Raw genomic sequence first — 20451 nt, forward strand, 5'->3', positions numbered from 1 at the left:
AGACAAATATTTATAAAAGGGCTAACGAAACTGATTTTGGTTTCCAGACCCAAAAAAACTGAAGGGTGATGCTTGTTCATTGAACTGTATCCTATCAACTCAACATTTCTTATGGTTTCACTAGGAAAGTTTTCGGGGAAAAAGGACTCTGTACCTGTGCATCATCACAAGAGGCAAAAAAAATACCAGCTGCTAGTTAAACATGCAGGGGGGGGGGGGAGGGGGGGAATGAGAATGCAATTTCACAAAATCACAGTAACAATGAAACAAACTTAAACAAGTACATTGTCTTGATTCATAATATAAAAAAGGGCAGCCCGATGCACTAAGCTCCCGCTATGCGCGGGGTCCGGGGAAGGGTCGGACCACAAGGATCTATTGTACGCAACCTTACCCTGCATTTCTGCAAGAGGTTGTTTCCACGGCTTGAACCAGTGACCTCCTGGTCACATGGCAACAACTTTATCCGTTACGCCAAGGCTCACCTTCTTGATTCATAATAGAAAAAGAAAAAGAAAAAGAAAAAAGACAAGATATAAAGGCGCGCATTTCTTGATCTTCTAAGAATTCTAATGAACATCGATCTTATGCTCAAAGTGTATCACAAAGTAATTCAAGAATCTTAGAAAGGGCCGTTCTATGCTATGCTGTTATGCACAAGAGATTCACCAACAGAATCTTAATTCCTATATATATCATAGAACTGCTTGAAGTTTCTCTATGGAGTCAGAATTCAATTTTGGACAGGACAACCAGCTGGTGGATAAGTTTAGTTCTTAAACTGACCGGTTTTCTTCATTCCCTGCGCGTGTTAGAGCTATCAGGCTTTCTTGAACTGTGCACATTCTCATCTAAGAGTGAAAGAGAAATAAAGAAGCATTAGTGTTAAACTTGTATTGACACAATCTCAAGCTCCAAGAGTTGAATAGTCTTCAAAGTTAAAGCAAGGCTCCAAGAAACTACAGCTATAACTGGGATAAAAATACCAAAAGAAAATGAAACTTGAAAAGAGAGAACCCCTGAACAACTTGAAATTTGGCTCTGCAGAAAGACAAATGATCCAGGGAAATTGGAGACACCATAACTCCCTCCAACCTGTAACAAACCAGTAACCACTAAATAAAGGAGAACCTGAATATAAAATAATAGACCAAAAAGAACAACGAAAATATTTCTTGTCTAAAACTATCTCCAGAAAGACTTGTAAAAAAAGAAGATGCAAACAAACCAAGTTGAGGATAAGGCTCAGATTTTCGCTTATTTAATCAAAGAAAATAGCAGAGTTAACATTGCTGTGGTTGCAACCATCAGTTGCCTTATAAGAAAGACCACAGGACTGGTCTTGCCAAGCCAGGCCAAAGACAACATATAAATCCTCAATATTCACTTCCATTTGAACTTGCTTCTCGGAAAATGTGTATATAAAACATGACAGTTTTCTTTTGAAACTGGATATTATGCAAAGCAGAAGAATAACTTGAACATTAAAAAAAAAAAAAACAACGCATCAGTCCCAAGCAAGCTAGGATCAACTATATGAATTCCCGCTGATCATGTTGCTACATTTAGATCATGTCACTACGTTTAGACTCATCACAAACCAATATTATACAACAAGAACATAAAAATAATTAAAGAACGAAAGAAACAGACCCATGGTAGCAGTAAACTTAACAAAGAAAAGAGGCTCAGATTTGAATATCAGAAAAAAGGCTAATCCACCATGGGCCATGGCTGCAAAGAGCAGAAACCTTTCTGTGAGAGTATATAAGAACCAACCTCACAAATTCCCTTGCCTTTGCCTAGCCAAGATAAGAATCAGCTCAAAAATCTGACTTGCAAGCTTCCTGGAGAATATCATCATAGCCTCATTCACAATGTTTAGGGTTTAGGATTCGGTTTTTTTTGGGGCTAGTTTAGGTGGGCAAAATATGTATTTTCCCATCTTATAGAACATATCTGGCATTTTTTTTATGAAAGGGCTGTTAGTCTTTCTCTTTGTAAGAGAAGTACAGGAAAATTCATTGGCAACATTGAATTTCAGAGAAAGGGAGTAACCACCCTTACAAAATCTCAACCATTCTCCGAGTTCCATAAGAAGCCTCATTTTTTTAAACACAAACAGCTATGTGGGAGGCTCAGATTTGCCTTTCTCATACATAAACTAAACCCCGCCATGGCTGCAGGCTTAAGAAGCATTCACGAGACACAGAAACCTAAATAGATCCCATATCTCACAAGGTCGCTGTAAGCTGCCACGCTAAGATACAGCAAAAATCAGCCAAAAGATGAGTAAAGAATGAAAATCGTCACTGCCTCAGTGAACTTAATTTGCTAAAGAATAGTTTGAAATTGGTAAACATTGGGTGATCATTGGCTGCTAAGAGGGGCAACCACACAAACAACTCGCCACAGCTCTCTAAATCCAGCAACCTCAAACTTAAACTAATGGGATTGTTGCCGTTTTCATTTCACCTTCTGCTTCATACTATAGTGCCCTGATCTTTTGACACCCCAAAATTATGGGCCTCATGTGAAAGGTCTTATTTGTAGAAATGACACCAGGTAGCCACTTTTAGGGCTGCTTCACTGAAACAATTTCCTCAGTACCTTGTATATGTAAACAAATTATTCCAAGATTTCTTGAACCATAGTCTTTCATTACTCCTAACTTGAAAGTGTCCTTCCCCTGATGAGTATAAGTTGAATAACCACAAAGCATTCCTCCCAATACTGAAACTCCATTTTTTATGTACGGCCACGTTTAAAATCAAGCACCTCTCTGGCAACGATATCTCTCTGTACTGCTTTGCAATACAAAATGAAACCACAAAATTATTCAGTGACAAAGCAAGACAGTGAAATGCTCCATGTACAAATGCCAAAGAGTCCATATGCGGTGTTTATCAGAATTACGAACCCCAATAAGAAACAAGCCATCGCAATAACAATAGATCCTGCAACTGCATGGTTTACCGTTAGAAGGCCAATTAAGCTTTTGTATGTCCTCAACCAGTTGGACCGATGATAAAGAAGAACAATACAAGGAAAACTCATCCTTAGAAAGGTACCATTTGCTAACAAGAAATGTTTAGGAATTTTGGTAGTAAATGTGAAAGACAATTTGTAGAATTAAACTTAACACAGAAAAGAGGCTCAGATTTGCCTTAAAATCTATCAGAACAGTGGCTAATCCGCCGTGGCTGCAAGAAGCAGACACCTTTGTGAGAGCACATAACAATCCACCTCACAAATTAACCTGCCTTTGCCTAGCCAAGATACGAATCAGCTAAATGATCCGACTTTCAAGCTTCCTGGAGAATATCATCATAGCCTCATCACAAAATATAGGGTTTAGGATCCAAGTACAAAAAGATTTCTCGGGACAAGTTTAAGTGACAAAATAACTGGGAAATCATGCCAACTTTAAGGGGCTATCTATGCACTTGGCCTTTTCCTTATTACTACCATAAACATGGCTATCATCATCATCACCATAATTGGCATTTTGCTGATGAAAGGGCTGTTAATCTTTCTCTTTGTAACAAAGGTAAAGAAATATTCATTGGCCAAATAGAACTTCGGAGAAAGAGAGTAACCACCCTTAGAAAATCTCAACCTTTCTCGAGTTCCATAAAAAGCCTCATTCTTTGAACGCAAACAGATACTCGAGGCTCAGATTCACCTTTTCTCAGACATAAGTAAAACCCCACCATGGCTGCAAGCTTAAGAAGACTTTGTGAAACACGGAAACCAAAATAGCTCCCACTCACAAAACCCCCAAAAGATGCCACGCCAAGATATAGCAAGCTCAACCATCTGATGAGTAAAGAATGAAAATCTCCACTGCCTCATTGAACTTATTTGCCAAAGAGTGATTTGAAAATAGGAAATTTGAGTGATCATTGGTTGCTGAGAAAGACAAAGGGGAGCAGCAACAACTCCAAGATTTTCACCATTTTAGTTTCACCTTCTGCTGAGAATGACAGAGTGGTAGCAGCCTCAGACTTGAAGAATGAGATTTTTGCCATTTTTGTTTTTCCTTATGCTTGATCTAATAGTGCCCTAATCCTTTTGGACCTCCCAAAATTATGGGCCTCATGACGAAGGTCTTAATTGCAGAAATTATATCAGGTAGCCACTTTTAGGGCTGCTTCACTAAAACATTTTCCTCCAGGTCAAATACACCCAAAGTAAGATACAAGTGACAATTGAGGCTCAGATCTGTACTTATGCACAGGCAAAGTAAGTCCTGACACGCCATGGCTGCAAATATCCCCCAGTTGCATGCAATTTTTCACAAAATTCACAAGCACCAGGGTCATTGCCCTGCCAAGATATGGGGCGGGTACTCTCAATGCTCAATTAGTAGCATAGGAGCATAGATTGAAAGATCATACTGCCTCAATAAGGGACCATTTTGGACATTTTCTCATGATATGTTTGTGTATGTTACTATGTACGTAATACAAAGACAATGTACATGTGCATCATGTACATAACTTAGGCTCAGATTTCAATTTAATCAGGCATTGAGTTTATCAAAAACCGCCATGGCTGCTACCTCTCTTGGTTACCCTGCCAAAGTAAGGCTTTATCATTTCAAAGCCTAATTCAAATTGCTCAAAAAAAGAATTATCCTCGTAGCCATAAATTCTCCCTCTTATTACATTGATTTCTTGCTATTTGGTTGATAACACATCAATCATCATCAAGAACAAAAGAAAAAGAAGAAGATGCAGCAGCAACAGCAAAGACAACATGCATATTTCAAAAATGACATGGGTTTCCACATGACGAGGTCTTGGGTTCAAGTCCAAAAAGTCCACAAAGACTAGTTGAAGATTGAGGCTCAAATCTGCAAAAGAATGGGGCGAAGAGAAGGCGACAACGCCATGGCTGCAAAAGAACCGGTTGCATGTGACAGAGAAGGCCTCACCCATACCTTCGGGTTTGCCCTGCCAAGGTATGGGTCAGATTGTCTCCATGCCCCAAATATCAGCCCAGTATTAGCAATATCATCACTGCCTCTTTTGAAAAGTAGAAACTTTTACACAGTAGACGTTTGGACAATTCAAAGAATTTTTGATAAAGAAACGCTAAGATCAGAGGATGTTTGGTTTTAGCTCAGAGAAATCAGAAACCAATAGTAGTAGTAGTAGTACTTTTTTGAAGAGGGTTGTTGGTTTGGTTGATGGAGAAATCATAGGTTAAGTAGAGGGGGCAACCACCCTCACAAGAATTCCCTTTTTCTCTGTTGGCCTCATTCTTCATACTGGTCTGAACCTCCAATTTTGTGAAGTAAAACACTCTCTGATTTATAAGAGAGAATTTAACCGAAGAGAGCACGTAAGTCTGCATTTAGGAAACTAAACCTCCCCTTTCTATGCTTTTGCTGCTGCTTTGCTTGAAAACGCAGCCATGCAGAAACAGATTAGTCATAGATAGAGATCGAAATAGGCATACAAATACATATATATATTATTATATACACATACTCATACATATGCAGGAAGGGCTGTTGATTAGAGCAAAAAAGAAATCACTGGCATGTCGGAGATGGTCAACCACCCTGAAAAATCCCTATTTTTTCTCCAACTGCCTCATTTTTTAGATAAAAAATTGATGGAGAACAGGATCTGAAATAGGTGTTCAAGAAAAAAACAAAAAACTTTAAGGGCTCAGATTTTGCTGTTCTATGAACTATGCAAAGAGAAAGTGTCACAGGCAAACGCTGCAGACACCGGTTTGCAAATGATGCCATACCGGATCACCCCGCCAAGATACATGTTGGATTTTGTAAGTAATACCAATACACTGATGCACCCAAGGGTGTCCTAGTGGTCAATGAAGTGGGTGAGAACCATGAGGTCTCAGGTTCAAATTTCTTCCCATCTATCCAAGCCTTGGTGGATAGAGTTACTTGATAGCTGTTGGTACCTGTTGCTAGTGGGAGGTTGCAGGTATCCCGTGGAATTAGTCGAGGTGCGCGCAAGCTGGCCTGGACACCACGGTTATCAAAAAAAAAAGATACATGTTGGATTTTCTCTATGCAATAAAGAGAGGGAAGTGCACAAATAGCCATTTTTAGGACCCCTATTTAAAGACTAATGGAAGTTGAGGCTCAGATCTGCCTACAATGGGGCAATGAGAAGGTGACAATGCCATGGCTGCCAAATAACCGCCTGCATGTGAAAGAGAAGCTCCAATCACAACCATCCGGGATTGCCATGCCAATATACAGGTTGTATTTTATCCATGCCCCAAATGTTAGCCCAGATTAACAATATCATCACTGCCTCTTCGAGTTCAGGTGTTCAAGAGGTACCATCATTAGTTCATGTGTCTCAACGAAAAAACTTGCGAAGTTTGAGGGGATGTATTCAACCATTTCAAAAAGGCTTGAGGCTCATAAAAGTAATTGATCTCAGGCAATGAGTTCTGACACTGCCATGGCTGCAAACCCTATAATATGGGTCGCCCCGCCAAGACACAGGCCTGAAACTACAATGCCAGGTTACAACAACAACAACATACCCCGTGTGATCCCACATGTGGGGTCTAAGGAGGATGGGTGTACGCAGACCTTACCCCTAACTTACCCGTAACTTTGTGGGGTAGAGAGGTTGTTTCCGGTAGACCCTTGGCTCAAGAAAAGCATTTTTCAAAACAGGTTTGAAATGCCAGGTTCTATATGCTTAATAACAATCAATCATCACAGCCCCGTCATTTTCCTTTTCCATTTCATTGTTGTATGCTTTTGCTGTTGCTTTACCATAGATACGCAGCCTCTGAGGAACAGAGTAAAACAGTAACAGAAAACAGAGAGAAATGATCAAGATGGTCCTTGATGTATGGGGGTTGGTTAAACAAACCCACACATAAAGAAAAAAAGCAGTTTGTTAGAGCTAAAAGGAAATAGAAATCATAGGCACGATGTAGACGTTCAACTACCCTCGAAAATCCATTTTTTCTCCAATTGCCTCATTCTTTGAGCTAAAATTTTTATGGAGAACTGCAACAAACAAGAAAAACTGAAAAACACAAATGGGTTATACCAAACGAGACGTCCTGGTTTGAGTCCGAAAAGTCCAGATGTATGGTTTTGAGTCCCGAAAAGTCCAGATGTACTAGTTGGAAATTGAGGCTCAGATCTACAAAAAATGGGGCAAAGAGAATCCAACAATGCCATGGCTGCAAAAGAACCGGTTGCATGTGAGAGAAGCCTCGATCACAAACAATCCGGGCTTGCCGTGCTAAGATAGGGGTCGAATTGTCTCCACGCCCCGAATATTATCCCAGGTTAGCAATATCATCACTGCCTCTAGAGAAATGGTAACTTTTCCATATATAGCCTGTTTAGTCAATTTCAAACAATTTTTGACAAACTAACAGAGATCAAAGGATGTTTAGTTTAAGCTCAGAGAAATCAGAAAGCAGTACTAGGATTTCTGAAGAGGGTTGTTGGTTTGGTTGATGGAGAAATCATAGGCCAAGCAGCAGGGGCAACCACCCTCACAAGAATTCCCTTTTTCTCTCTGTTGGCCTCATTCTTCTACTGGACTGAATCTCCATTTTTCCTATTCCAGAGAACGAACATCCATTCAAGACCATCAAATGGCTGCCGTATAACTTTTAGGGCTCAGATTTTGCTGTTCTATGAACTATGCAGAGAGAAAGTATCACAGGCCATGGCTGCAGACACCGGTTTGCAAATGATGCCATACCGGGTTACCCCGCCAATACACGGGTTGGATTTTCTCGGTTATTATGCTCAGATTAGCAATATCATCACTGCCTCTTCTGGAAAATGTTAACTTTTCCATAAGAGCCCGTTTGGACAACTTCGGAAACGTGTGTCTAATAGACACAGTTTGACTCGAGTTCAGGTAGTCAATAGAACCACCATTAGTTCAGCTGTCCAAATGAAAAAAATTGACAAGTTTGAGGGGCCATTGATGTATTCAGCCATTTCAGAAAGACTTGAAGCTCAGATAAGTATTGATCTTAGGCAATGAGTTCTTTGACACTACCATGGCTGCAACCCCTAAAATACAGGTCGCCCTGCCAAGATACAGGCCTAAAACTAAAATGCCAGGTTCCGTATGCTTAATAAAAATCAATCATCACAGCCCCAGCATTTTCCTTTTCAATTTCATTGTTGTATGTTACTGCTGTTGCTTTGCCATAGAATGCAAACTGTGAGGAACATAGCGTAACAGTAACAGAAAACCGAGAGAAAATGAACAAAATGGTCCTAAATGTATGGGGTTTGATTAAACAAACACACATATAAACATCAGCTGTTTTTTGAAAAATGCAAAGAGAAAGGGACACACGCCACGGCTGCAGACACCGGTTTGCAGATGATTGACATACACAGATGTCCCGCCAAGATACGGGTTGGATTTTCTCAATGCATTTAAAGCAGATATAGCCCAGAAAGAAGAAGAATTAACCTAAATAGCCGCACATCCAACCGCTTAAACTAAGAATAGCTGGTGGATGTATAATCCATGTGTAAGATGTGTATAACCATGTATGAATCCGACTGACTATTTGGGTAAAGATCCGCAGAAAGAAAAAGCTCACTTTACACAGAAAAGAGGCTCAGATTCGCCATAAATCTATCAGAAAAATGGTTAATCCGCCATGGCTGCAAGAAGCAGACACCTTTGTGAGAGAGCAAATAAGAACCCACCTCACAAACTCCCCCGTGTTTGCCTAGCCAAGATGCGAATCAGCTCAACAATCTGACTACTTTCAAGCTTCCTGGAAAATATAATCATAGCCTCATTCACAAAGTCTAGGGTCTGGGATCCAAGTACAAAAAGATTTCTCTAGAGTCTAGACAAGTTTAGGGGCAAACTAACTGACAAATCGTGCCACCTTTAAGGGGCTATCTATGTATTTGGCCTTTTCTTTATTACTACCACAACCATGGCTATCATCAATTCATCATTATCCTCAACACCATAATTGGCTTTTTGCTGATGAAAGGGCTGTTAATATTTCTGTTTGCAACAAAGACATAGGAAAATTTATTGGCTAAATTGCACTTCCAAGAAAGAGAATAACCACCCTTAGAAAATCTCAACCTTTCTCGAGTTCCATAAAAAGCCTCATTCTTTGAACGCAAAAAGATACCCGGGAGGCTCAGATTCACCTTTTCTCAGGCATAAGCTAAACCCGCCATGGCTGCAAGCTTAAGGAGCCTTTGCGAGACACAGAAACCAAAATAGCTGCAATGTCACACAAGACCTCCCAAAAGCTGCCACGCCAAGATATAGCAAAGCTTAACCAGCTGATGAGTAAAGAGTGAACAACTTCATTGCCTCATTGAATTTATTTTGCTAATGAGTGGTTTGATATAGGAAAACTTTGAGTGATCGCTAAGAATGGTAGAGAGGGGCAACCACTCAAAGAACTCCCCACAACTCTCTGAATCCAGCAGCCTCAGACTTAAACTAATTAGCTTTTTATCATTTTTGTTTCCCCGTCCGCTTCAGGTTACAGTTCCCTAATGCTTTTGGACCTCCAAAAAATATGGGCCTCATTGTAAAATAATTGGCCGAACCGAACCATCGATACCCCTAGTATTCAGATAATATACATGCGCATCATACACTACAACCTCTCCAGGTTACCCTGCCATGTATGTTTCAATCGAGGCTTTTTGTGAGTATATCAGAAAACAGTGCTTATCCTCTCTTCTCCTTATCAATATTATTATCATTTTTCTATTATTATCTTATTAGTTAATTTTATTACGACTGTTGTTTCTTTTACGTTAGTTATCTCTACTATTTTGCTGTCAATACTTCTCTTTTCTTCAGTATTTTCATCCTTAGCTTTTTACTCTTGTATTTTTCAAGCCTGTTTTGAAAATGCTTAAAAACAGTCTCTCTACCTCACACAAGGTAAGGGTAAGGTCTGCATACACTCCATCCTATCACACGGGGTACTGGCAGTTAAATAATTCTCCCTGTTCTTACACTGATCTCTTGCTGTTTGGTTCATAAAACAGCCCAACGTGGTACTGGCAGTTAAATAATTCTTCCATATAATAGATAGATAGATACATACATACATACACATATGCACACAATCATATATGCAAAAGGGGTTGTTGATTTAGAGCAAAAAATAAATCACCGGCATGACGGAGATGGTCAACCACCCTGAAAAATCTCCATTCTGTCTCCAATTGCCTCATTTTTTAGCAACCAACTTGATGGAAAACAGCATCTGAAAATGGGATGTTCAAGAAAAAAATGAAGAACCCAACAGTGTGTTCCGGTTCCAGAGAACGACCATCCATTCAAGACCATCAAATGGTTGTTCTACGAACTATGCAAAGTGAAAGTGACACATCCCATGACTGCAGACACCGGTTTGCAAATGATGTCATACCAGGTCGCCCTAGAAACGGATCGGATTTTCTCAATGCCGTAAAATGGGGGAAGTGAACAAATAGCCGTTTTTAGGACCCTATTTTAAAGAGTAATTGGAAGTTGAGGCTCAGATATGCCTAAAATGGGGCAAAGAGAAGGCAACAATGCCGTGGCTGCAAAAGAACCGGTTGTATGTGAAAGAGAAGCCCCAATCACAAACCATCCGGGTTTGCCATGCCTAGATACGGGTTGGATTTTCTCCATGCCTCAAATTCCAGACCTGATTAGCAATATCATCACCGCCTCCTATGGAAAAGTTGGAAAGTGTTAACTTTTCCATAAGAGCCCGGTTGGACAACTTCAGCAACGTGTGTCTATGTCTAATAGACATAGTTTGACTCGAGTTCAGGTGATGAATAGAACCACCATTAGTTCAGGTGTCCAAATGAAAAAAATTGACAAGTTTGAGGGGCTGTCGATGTATTCAGCCATTTCTTGAGGCTCAGATGAGTAGTTGATCTCAGGCAAAAGTTCTTTGACACTGCCATGGCTGCAAACCCTATAATATTGGTCGCCCCGCCAAGATACAGGCCTGAAACTACAATGGCAGGTTCTATATGCTCAATAACAATCAATCATCATAGCCCCATCATTTTCCTTTTCAATTTAAGTGTTGTATGTTTCTGCTGTTGCTTACCCACAGAAACGCAGCCTCTGAGGAACACAGTATAACAAAAACAGAAAACAAAGATAAAATGATCAGAATGGTCCTCAATGTATGGGGTTTGGTGAAACAAACACACACAATGAGAGCTGTTTGTTAGAACTAAATTAAACTAGAAATCATAGGCATGTCGGAGATGGTCAACCACCCTACATGATCCCCCCCCCCAAATTGCCTCGTTCTTTTAGCTAAAAGTTTGATGGAAACAGCAACAAGGTTTCAAGAAAAACTGAATAACCCAAATGGGTTTACCCAAACGAGAGATTCTGGGTTCGAATCCCGAAAAGTCAAGATCTTGGGTTCGAGTCCCGAGAAGTCCAGATGTACTAGTTGGAAATTGAGACTCAGATCTGCGTAAAATGGGGCAACGAGAAGACAACAACACGCCATGGCTGCAATAGAACCGGTTGCATGTGAAAAAGAAGGCCCCAATCACAAACCACCCGGATTTGCCCTGCCAAGATACGGATCGGATTGTCTTCATGCCCCGATTTATCAGCCAAGATTAGCAATATCATCACTGCCTCTCTGGAAAGACGGGAACTTTTCAATTGTAGGCGTTTCAACAATTTCAAGCAATTTTTGACAAACAAACACCAATATTACAGGATGTCTGGCTTAAGCTCAGAGAGGTCAGAAAAATGTACAAATATTTCTGAAGAGTTATTGGTTTTATTGATGAAGAGATCATAGGCCAAACAGGGGGCAACCACCCTCCAAGAATTCCCTTTTCTCTCTGTTGGCATCATTCTTCTTACTGGGGTGAACCTCCATTTTTGTGTAGTAAAACACTCTACTTTATAAGAGAGTATTTAACGGAAGAGACCCCGTAAGTCTGCACTACTCAAGAAATAACCCTCATTTTCTATGCTTTTGTTGCTGCTTTGCCTGAAAACGCAGCCACGCAGGAGCACAGTATTAACAGGTATTAACAAATAGAGACATAGATGCATGCATACTCAGAAAGGGCTATTCGTTTGGAGCAACATAGAAATCCTTGGCATGCCGGAGATGGTCAACCACCCTGAAATCCCCATTTTTTCTCCGATTTCCTCATTTTCTAGCTAAAATTTTGATGGAGAACTGCAGCTGATAATTGGTGTTCAAGAAAAAACTGAAGAACCCAATTGGATTTCCAGTTCCAGAGATCGACCATCATTCAAGACCATCAAATGGTTGTCGTAAAACTTTTAGGGCTCAGATTTTGCTTTTTTATGAAAATGCAAAGAGACCCCGACCACGCCGTGGCTGCAAAAGCGGTTTGCAGATGATGCCATACCGGGTCGCCCCGCCAAGATACGGGACAGATTTCCTCAAAGCTAGTGAAGGATAGACCAAAAAGAAAGAAGCAAATCATCATAGCCCACTATTAGCAGAACTTAAAGTGGCTACCTTGTGTGTCATTTCTACCTTGTTCTAAATACAAGGGGTCATAAAATCAGCTATTTGTGCAGATCAGCTGTTGTGGCAGCAGAAGAAATCAGAGGCATGCCGTAGATGGTCAACCGCCCTAAAACAATCCCCATTTTTCTCCGATTCCCTCATTCTTTGAGCTAAAATGAACTGGATTTTCATCTGAAGCTCTGGGTCGGAAAGTCCACACTGACTCACTGGAAGTTAAGGCTCAGATCTGTATAAAATGGGGCAAAGAGAAGACGACAACGCCATGGCTGCAAAATGAACCAATTGAATGATCTAGGTTTGCCCCGCCAAGATACGAGTCGGGTCTTCTCCATGCACCGTATAACAACCCAGATTAATCAATATCATCACTGCCTCGCGGAAAATGGGAACTCTTCCCTAGAAATTTGGACAGTTCCAAGACACATAATTGGAACAGAGGGAGTACTAATGCTATCAGCATCACATCAATGGCAATAGATATTTGCCTTCTTTTTTGGTGATTTTCACAAATATACCAGTCACCAATGTGAAAAATTGAAAAAAAAGAAGAGGGTTGTTGGTTTTGTTGATGAAGAAATCATAGGCCAAACAGAGGGGCAACCACCCTCCACAAATTCCCTATTCTCTGTGTTGGCCTCATTCTTGATACTAGGCTGAACCTCCATTTTGTGTAGTGAAACACTGATTTATAAGAGAGAATTTAACAGAAAGACCATGTAAAATTGATAGACGGACAGAAACAGACACAATATATATACACACACAAAAAAAAAGCATACATACACAGGAAGGGCTGTTTGTTTGGAGCAAAATATAAATCATTGGCATGCTGGAGATGGCCAACTACCCTGACAGGTCTCCATTTTTCTCTGATTGCCTCATTCTTTGAGCTAAAAATTTAATAGACAGACAACTGCAAATGGGTGTTCAAGAAAAGCTGAAGAACCCAATTGGGTTTCGGTCCCCAAGAACGGCCATCCATTCAAGATATGGTTGCCATAGACTTTTAGGGCTCAGATTTTGCAGTATATGAACCTGCAAAGAGAAAGCAACAACGCCATGGCTGCAGACACCGGTTTGCAAAGGGTGAAGTACAAAAATAGCCCTCAAAGTGGACTGTCTTGAATTTTTGCCCCCGCTTGCCCCATGGGCACAACTTCAAGTTTAATAAGTGTCGCCTCTCACTTGCCCCATGGGCAAGGCTTTTAACTTTTGAAATGGAAGTTCTGCCCATGGGGCAAGCGGGGGTCAAAAGTTAAAGATCACTCCAAAAAGTGTCATATTTATGCAATTTTGTGGAATGATGGCATATCGGGTCGCCCCGCCAAGATACGGGTCGGATTTACTCAAATCAGTAGACTAGATAGCCCAGTAAGAAGCAATCATCATCACAGCCCATTTCAGGTGATCTGCGAGGATCCATCAACATCAGTACGGCCTCAGCACCATTGAAAGTGGCTATCTTGTGCCATTTCTACTCTACCTTGTAAATACAAGGACATAAAAAGCCGCTATTTGTGCAAATCAGCAGAAGCAGAGAAACTGGCTATTTCCTGGTTTCCTTTTCTACTCAAAGGGCTGTTGGTTTTATGAATGGAAAAATCATAAACATAGCAGAGAGTGGCACCACTCCTTACCGAAAATCCCATCTCTCTGATGTCTCATTCTTCCTTTCTGGGCTAAACTATTAGGATCTGCTAAACCCTCTATGTTCATACGTAGAGCCCGTTTGGAAAGCCACCTTGTAATTGGGTGTAATTGCATAGTTTGGGACTGTTTGTATGGCATGGAATTGAATGCAATTGAGGGGAAGCAATTACTCCAATTCTCTGTTAATATCAAGCTCCAAATCATTCTAATTACACGTGTTCAGCCTATTTCAAATATCTCTAGCCTAAATCAATCTCCAGAAAGGCTTGTCAAAAAAATGTAAAAAAAAAAACAAGTTAAAGATGAGGCTCAGATTTTCGCCTATTTAATCAAATGAAAGAGCAGAGTTTACACTGCCATTGCTGCAATGCCGGTTGCCTTCTAAGAAATGATAAGAATACCATTTTCTTTATCATCCTCCTTCACAGACCTTCCGACTGGAATGTCAAGCCAGGTAATAAATCAACTCTAAATCTTTTTCACTTTTCATTTTCTTTATGAAGAATCTTCACTGCCTATGAAATTTGGAACTCTCAAGATTGAAAAAAAGCATGAAAGTTTGAAAATTGTATAGATAAATACAGCAACAACTTGCCGCTATACCAAACTTGTTAAAGACAGTATATGAATCCTCAAAATCCATTCCATTACGTAAAGATTTTCTTTTGAAATTGGTATATAAGCAAAAGCAGAAGAAAGAACATGAATAGAATGACAGAAAACGCACAAACATTGTAAGAACTATGGCTTAGATCTCTGCTTTGGAGCAGAGTGGCAATGTGACACCATTTGGCTGCAACATTGGTGGGATATACTTGGTCAAGATAGAAGTTGGATTGCGTCCATGCTCTCGTACTACACAAATAAATAAACACACACATAGTAAGCATTTTGAATGACAGAAAACGCACAAACATTGTAAGAACTATGGCTTAGATCTCTGCTTTGGAGCAGAGTGGCAATGTGACACCATTTGGCTGCAACATTGGTGGGATATACTTAGTCAAGATAGAAGTTGGATTGCGTCCTTGCTCTGGTACTACACAAATAAATAAACACACACATAGTAAGCATTTTGAATGCTGCAACTTCAAACGGAAAATTTGATGCATACGCAGAAACAAAAACCTCTTGACTTTGAGACAACTATAATAACCTTAAGCATAATTCTGTGAGCTTCACTGTGAAATGCAATATATTGTTCAATCAGAAGGCAAAGAGATATTTACCATAAGAAGCAGGGCCCTTTGATAAAATCAAGCTTCCTGTTACCTCATTATCTAGATTCAATTCAAATATATTTCTCCATTCAGATCAAGCACAGTATCTATTTTCATCATAGCATTAGACTTCATATGATTGTCATCTGTGTTTCTCAGATTACAGAGAAAATGAAACGGCTAGGGTGCAATCCTGCAACTGTAGCAATAGATTCATCAACAACTTTGATTTATACAGCAGTAGTGTAAGTAGGAGAAGGAAAAGAAGAAATGGAATAGCGTAAGCATAGAATAGTTATCACTTCAAGCCAGAGTTGGATTACAAAAACAACAACCTTTCAATTCAAGAGCGCTGGTAAACAGACAAAGAATTTAACAAGACGAGCGCGGCTCAAATAAATATAGGAACAGGCAAAAGGAGATTCAGGAAGCTGCCATGGCTGCAATTCCAGTAACATATGGCTCACCCAGCCAAGATACAGGCTTCTTCAATGCAAATTCACAGTTTAGTAAAGGTCTGCTTATGCAACTTGTCATCCAATATTTCCGCTAGCAACACGATGAATAAGGCAAAAGAAATGAGGAACTATAAAGCTACATCATTTGAGAAGCCAAAAACCAAAGTTCGATGATGGCATGCATTAAGTACACCATATGCTAAGGGCGAGGAGCAGATCATAAAATGATCAGACGTTTAAATGTAAAGACCAATATAAATGCAAAATATTGATTGAAGGTGAGAAAGAGAGCCAGTTTGCTGATGGAGAACAACTTACAGAGAAGTTAGAAAATGAAAAGGAAGGTAGAAATCATATATTGGGTCTCTTTCACGTACCATCAGTGGAATTAAAATATCTTGCTTTTGGTTTTGGCAAACATGTCAACCTGTCTGGGATACATTCTTCATTTAGAAAGGACGAAAATCTAATCAATATATCAATTTACCTTACTGCCAAATTAGATGGCTATTCCACTCTATCCTCAATTATCAAAGCTAGTCAGCAAGTCAACTGCAGAAAAAATCTAGCAAAAAATACCAAAAATGAGATCTTTTAAGCAAGACAACAAGTCACTATCGCCATTTCACGGAAACGATTTGAAATAGAAAGGGTTAAGTGCAAGCAGAAATACCAAATATTCCACACATTTTAGGCTCAGATCTTGTTCAAGTCTCATTCAGTCTTTCAACACCGTGATGGCTGCAAACCTTTAGCATGTTAAAATTAGCCAGGTTGCCCTGCCAAGCTACGGCGCAAATTATCTGAATGCTTCATTGCATTTTCTAAGAAGAATGTCATCATAGCCCCATCGATTATTTATTTATTTATCATTTTCACAACTTGGGTTCACATGGTGTAGCTCAGTTGGTTAAAGCGCGTGGCTATTATCCACAAGGTCTAAGGTTCAATACCTTCCTATGGCATTTCCAATCATTTATGTCCAGGGATTGAGCATAGTTGATAGATTGATTTGGGTCTACATGGAACCAGAAAAATTTTCTAATCCACATATCTATTTGTCAACCACAGTCAATGAGAAAGAGAAGTGCTTTTGGTTTTTGAAATCATGGGCTTACCAGAGAAGAAAAGTATCCATCTTCTCTGGCACCTCATTCATTTGGTCTGAACCTTGAGCTAAAATTTGGACGAAACATTAATATATTTCAAAGAACAAGAGGACCCGGGTTCGATTCCCAGAAATTTGAGGCTCAGATCTGCATTTTGATCAGGCAAAGAGAAGGCAACCACGCCATGGTTGCAAAACCCATCCATTTGCCAAGCCAAGATACTGGTTGGATTGCCTCAATGCCCGATTTTGTCAGCCCAGCAATTGAACATCATCATTGCCTCTATTACTCAAAATGGGGAAAAAGAAATGTGCCAAAACACACACACACACACAGAGACACAAGTTTATGGCTGAAGCTGCGGATTGACAACATATGGAGATTAACGCGTGTTCTTACATGATCAGAGTCTTTCTGAGTATTTCATGAACAAAGGCTGTTGGTTTAGCTGCTAAAGAAAATCATTGGCACAAACAGAGAGGGGCACCCACCCTTAGGAGAAAATCCCTTCCCTCTGTTAGCCTCAATTCTCTCTCTAGGCTGACTTGTCATGGTGTAATATAGCGCGTCTGACTCCAGATCAGAAGGTTGCGTGTTCGATTCATGTTGGGTTCAAATTCCCGATCCATTAGGGCCCCAAACATTTTATATTAGACTGACATGAGCTTAGATGAAGTGGCATGGACATTGAGGATTAAAATATCCAACCCCGATTTGCTTGGGATTGAGGCTCAGTTGTTGTTGTTGTTGTATGCCAAAGACACCCTAAGAGAAAATTTGAGGCTCAGATCTGTTGAGGAAGATAAGATAATAGAATGAGGACATTGTCATGGCTGCAAACACCGGTTGCATGACACAAAAATCACTTGCCATTCGGGTTGCCCCGCCAAGATATATGTCCATTGTTTTCTTTTTTGATTCATTTGGAGAAAGAAGGAAATCACTGTCGTGGCTGCAAATCCAGTAACATCTAGATTGCCCAGCCAAGATACAGTTTCATTAGATCCCAAGCCTGACTTAAGATATTTTTCGTCAGCCCGCTATGTTGACAGGTGGTAGTGGAGTTAGCAACTAAGAAGCATTAGAAGACGGCAACAATGATATACACCCCAATTTGACCTCCATTTTACATCTTACCATTGGGAGGTCCAGCTAATTTCTCAAGCATACCTTTCTGGGCCTTTCATGCTAATGACAATGTAAAGAACACACAAATTTCTAATCAAGAAAACCAGTTAGAGCAACCTTTATTTCCTTCTAGCAATGGAGAGGTTAAACGAGAAGCCAATGTGAACTTAAAACAGGCTTAAGCCACTAAATTCAAGTCCAACATCTTTATGTCTTTCACTTTCCTTTAGATTTGGGTTTGCAGAAAAAGCAGCAACTTTCTATTTATATATCTATATCTTTCAACCACCTTCACTGACATAGCAAAGTGCTTTTGGACTGTAATCTCTGAGAAGAAAACGTACCCATCTTTATGTGATAACTCATTTGTTTGATCTTTAGCTAGAGTTAGAATTTGGAGCAAACCTTACAGATTTCAAAGCTCAAGAGGTCCCAAGTTCGATACCCAGAAATCTGAGGCTCAGATATTGCATTTTGCTTGGACAAAGATAAGGCCGCCACGCCATGGCTGCAAAATCACCGGTTGCATGCAAAAGAGAGAGCCTCAATTGCAGGCCATCCATGGATTTGCCAGGCCAAGATGCGGGTCGGATTGTCCTCGATGCCCGATTTTGTTAGCCCACACAGTGCATATTATCATCACTGCCTCACGAAAGGCTGTTTGTGCAAATTCCCCCGAAAACACAGACTGAGATCTATGATTGAAGCAGTAGATTGAAGAAAATCCATGCATATGCTTCAATGATTATAGCTGCTGTTTCTGTGTATTTCATGAACAAGGGATTTGGTTTAGCAGCTAAAGAAAATCATTGGCACAAAAGAGAGGGGCAACCACTGTTAGAAGAGAATCCCTTCCCTCTATTAACCTCATTTCTCTTTCTGGGAAGACTTATTGGAAAATTTCCCAATTTATCTTTTCTCATATGAATACATTAGTAACCAAACACTGATTTCATCATGAAAAATAGTTTCCATCATACCAAAGACACCCTTTTAAACAACAATACAATACAATAGGTAACAACCATCCAAACAAGCTATAAGAGTAAAATCGAGGCTCATATTTGTTGATAAGACAAGAGAATGAAGACATCGGCATGGCTGCAAACACCAGTAGCCATCCGGGTTGCCCCGCCAAGATACGGGTCCCTTTATTTCTCTTGCCCCATTGATTTGCTCAGAGAAAGAAGAGAAGAAAGTATCATCTCTCTCTCTCTCTCTCTCTCTCTCTCTCTCTCTCTCTCTCTCTCTCTCTCTCTCTCTCTCTTCTTTGTGAGGAGTTGTAGACATGAGTTTTAACATAAAGGACCATTTGAGTCAAAAAATTGAACCTTTGCTTCAATTTGAATGCTAGAGTTTCTCTTTACTTTGCAGTTGGAAGCAAAGGTTGTTTGAAATTCATGGGGCTGTTTGATTCATTTTTCTAGGAGGTCACTGGAGTTGCAGAGAGGGGCAACTTGTAAAATCCCTCCTCTCTGCAAGCCTCCTCTCTTCTCCCTGAGGTTTTGTGTCTGCTTATTGCTCATCTAAAAGTTAGTCTTTTAAAGCAGCAAAACATTTAAAAGGCTGTTTGATTCTTCTTTTTTTTCCTATGTGAAGTCACTGGAGGCTCAGATTAGCCTTTCTCAAACATAAGCTAAACCCCGCCATGGCTGCAAACTTAAGAAGCCTTAAGCTGCCACGCCACGATACAGCAAAGCTCAACCATCTGATGAGTAAAGAATGAATATCTTCACTGCCTCATTTGAACTCATTCGCTAAAGAATGGTTTGAAAAAAGGGAAATTTTGAGTGCTCATTGGCTACTGAGAATGCCAGAGAGGAGCAACCACTCAAAGAACTCCCGAAAACTCTCTGAATTCAGCAGACTACAGTTTCCTCCATATCAGGTAAGATTATGAGAGAGAATTGAGGCTCAGATCTGTATTTATACTTGGGCAAAGAAAGTACAGCGACGTCACGGCGGCAATACCGCCAGTTGCACGCAACAAAATCACAAGCATCCAGGTCATTGCCCCGCCAAGATATGGGTTGGGTACTCTTTATGCTCAATGACTAGCTCAGGATGATAGATTGAAAGATCATCACCGCCTTGATAAGGAACTATTTTGCACTTTTTGTAATAAAGTAGTATGTAAATGACTTTTCGGGACAAGTTTGGGGATAATTTTGTATTTTTCCTATGTCGCATCAATGGACATAACAGGTTCAGATTTCAATTTAGTAAGGCATCGGGTTTTATCAGATACTGCAATGGCTGCAACTTCTCCAGGTTTTATCAGAAACTGCAATGGCTGCAACTTCTCCAGGTTACACCGCCAAGATACAGTTCTTATAATTTCAATGCCCAACTCAAATTGCTCAA

General features: G+C 40.1%; 1 long non-coding RNA gene across 1 annotated transcript; it reads right to left on the reverse strand.

Moving 5' to 3' along the window:
- Positions 1-536: 536 nt before the first annotated feature.
- On the reverse strand, positions 537-14892 carry LOC107809337 (uncharacterized). The gene is made up of 2 exons (XR_001653386.2): positions 1780-14892; positions 537-1095 (listed from the first exon to the last, which is right to left on the reverse strand). It is a non-coding gene; the product is annotated as an uncharacterized LOC107809337 (long non-coding RNA).
- Positions 14893-20451: the final 5559 nt, after the last annotated feature.

Source organism: Nicotiana tabacum, chromosome 21 (genome assembly GCF_000715075.1).
Source record: "Nicotiana tabacum cultivar K326 chromosome 21, ASM71507v2, whole genome shotgun sequence".
Taxonomy (NCBI): Eukaryota; Viridiplantae; Streptophyta; class Magnoliopsida; order Solanales; family Solanaceae; genus Nicotiana; species Nicotiana tabacum.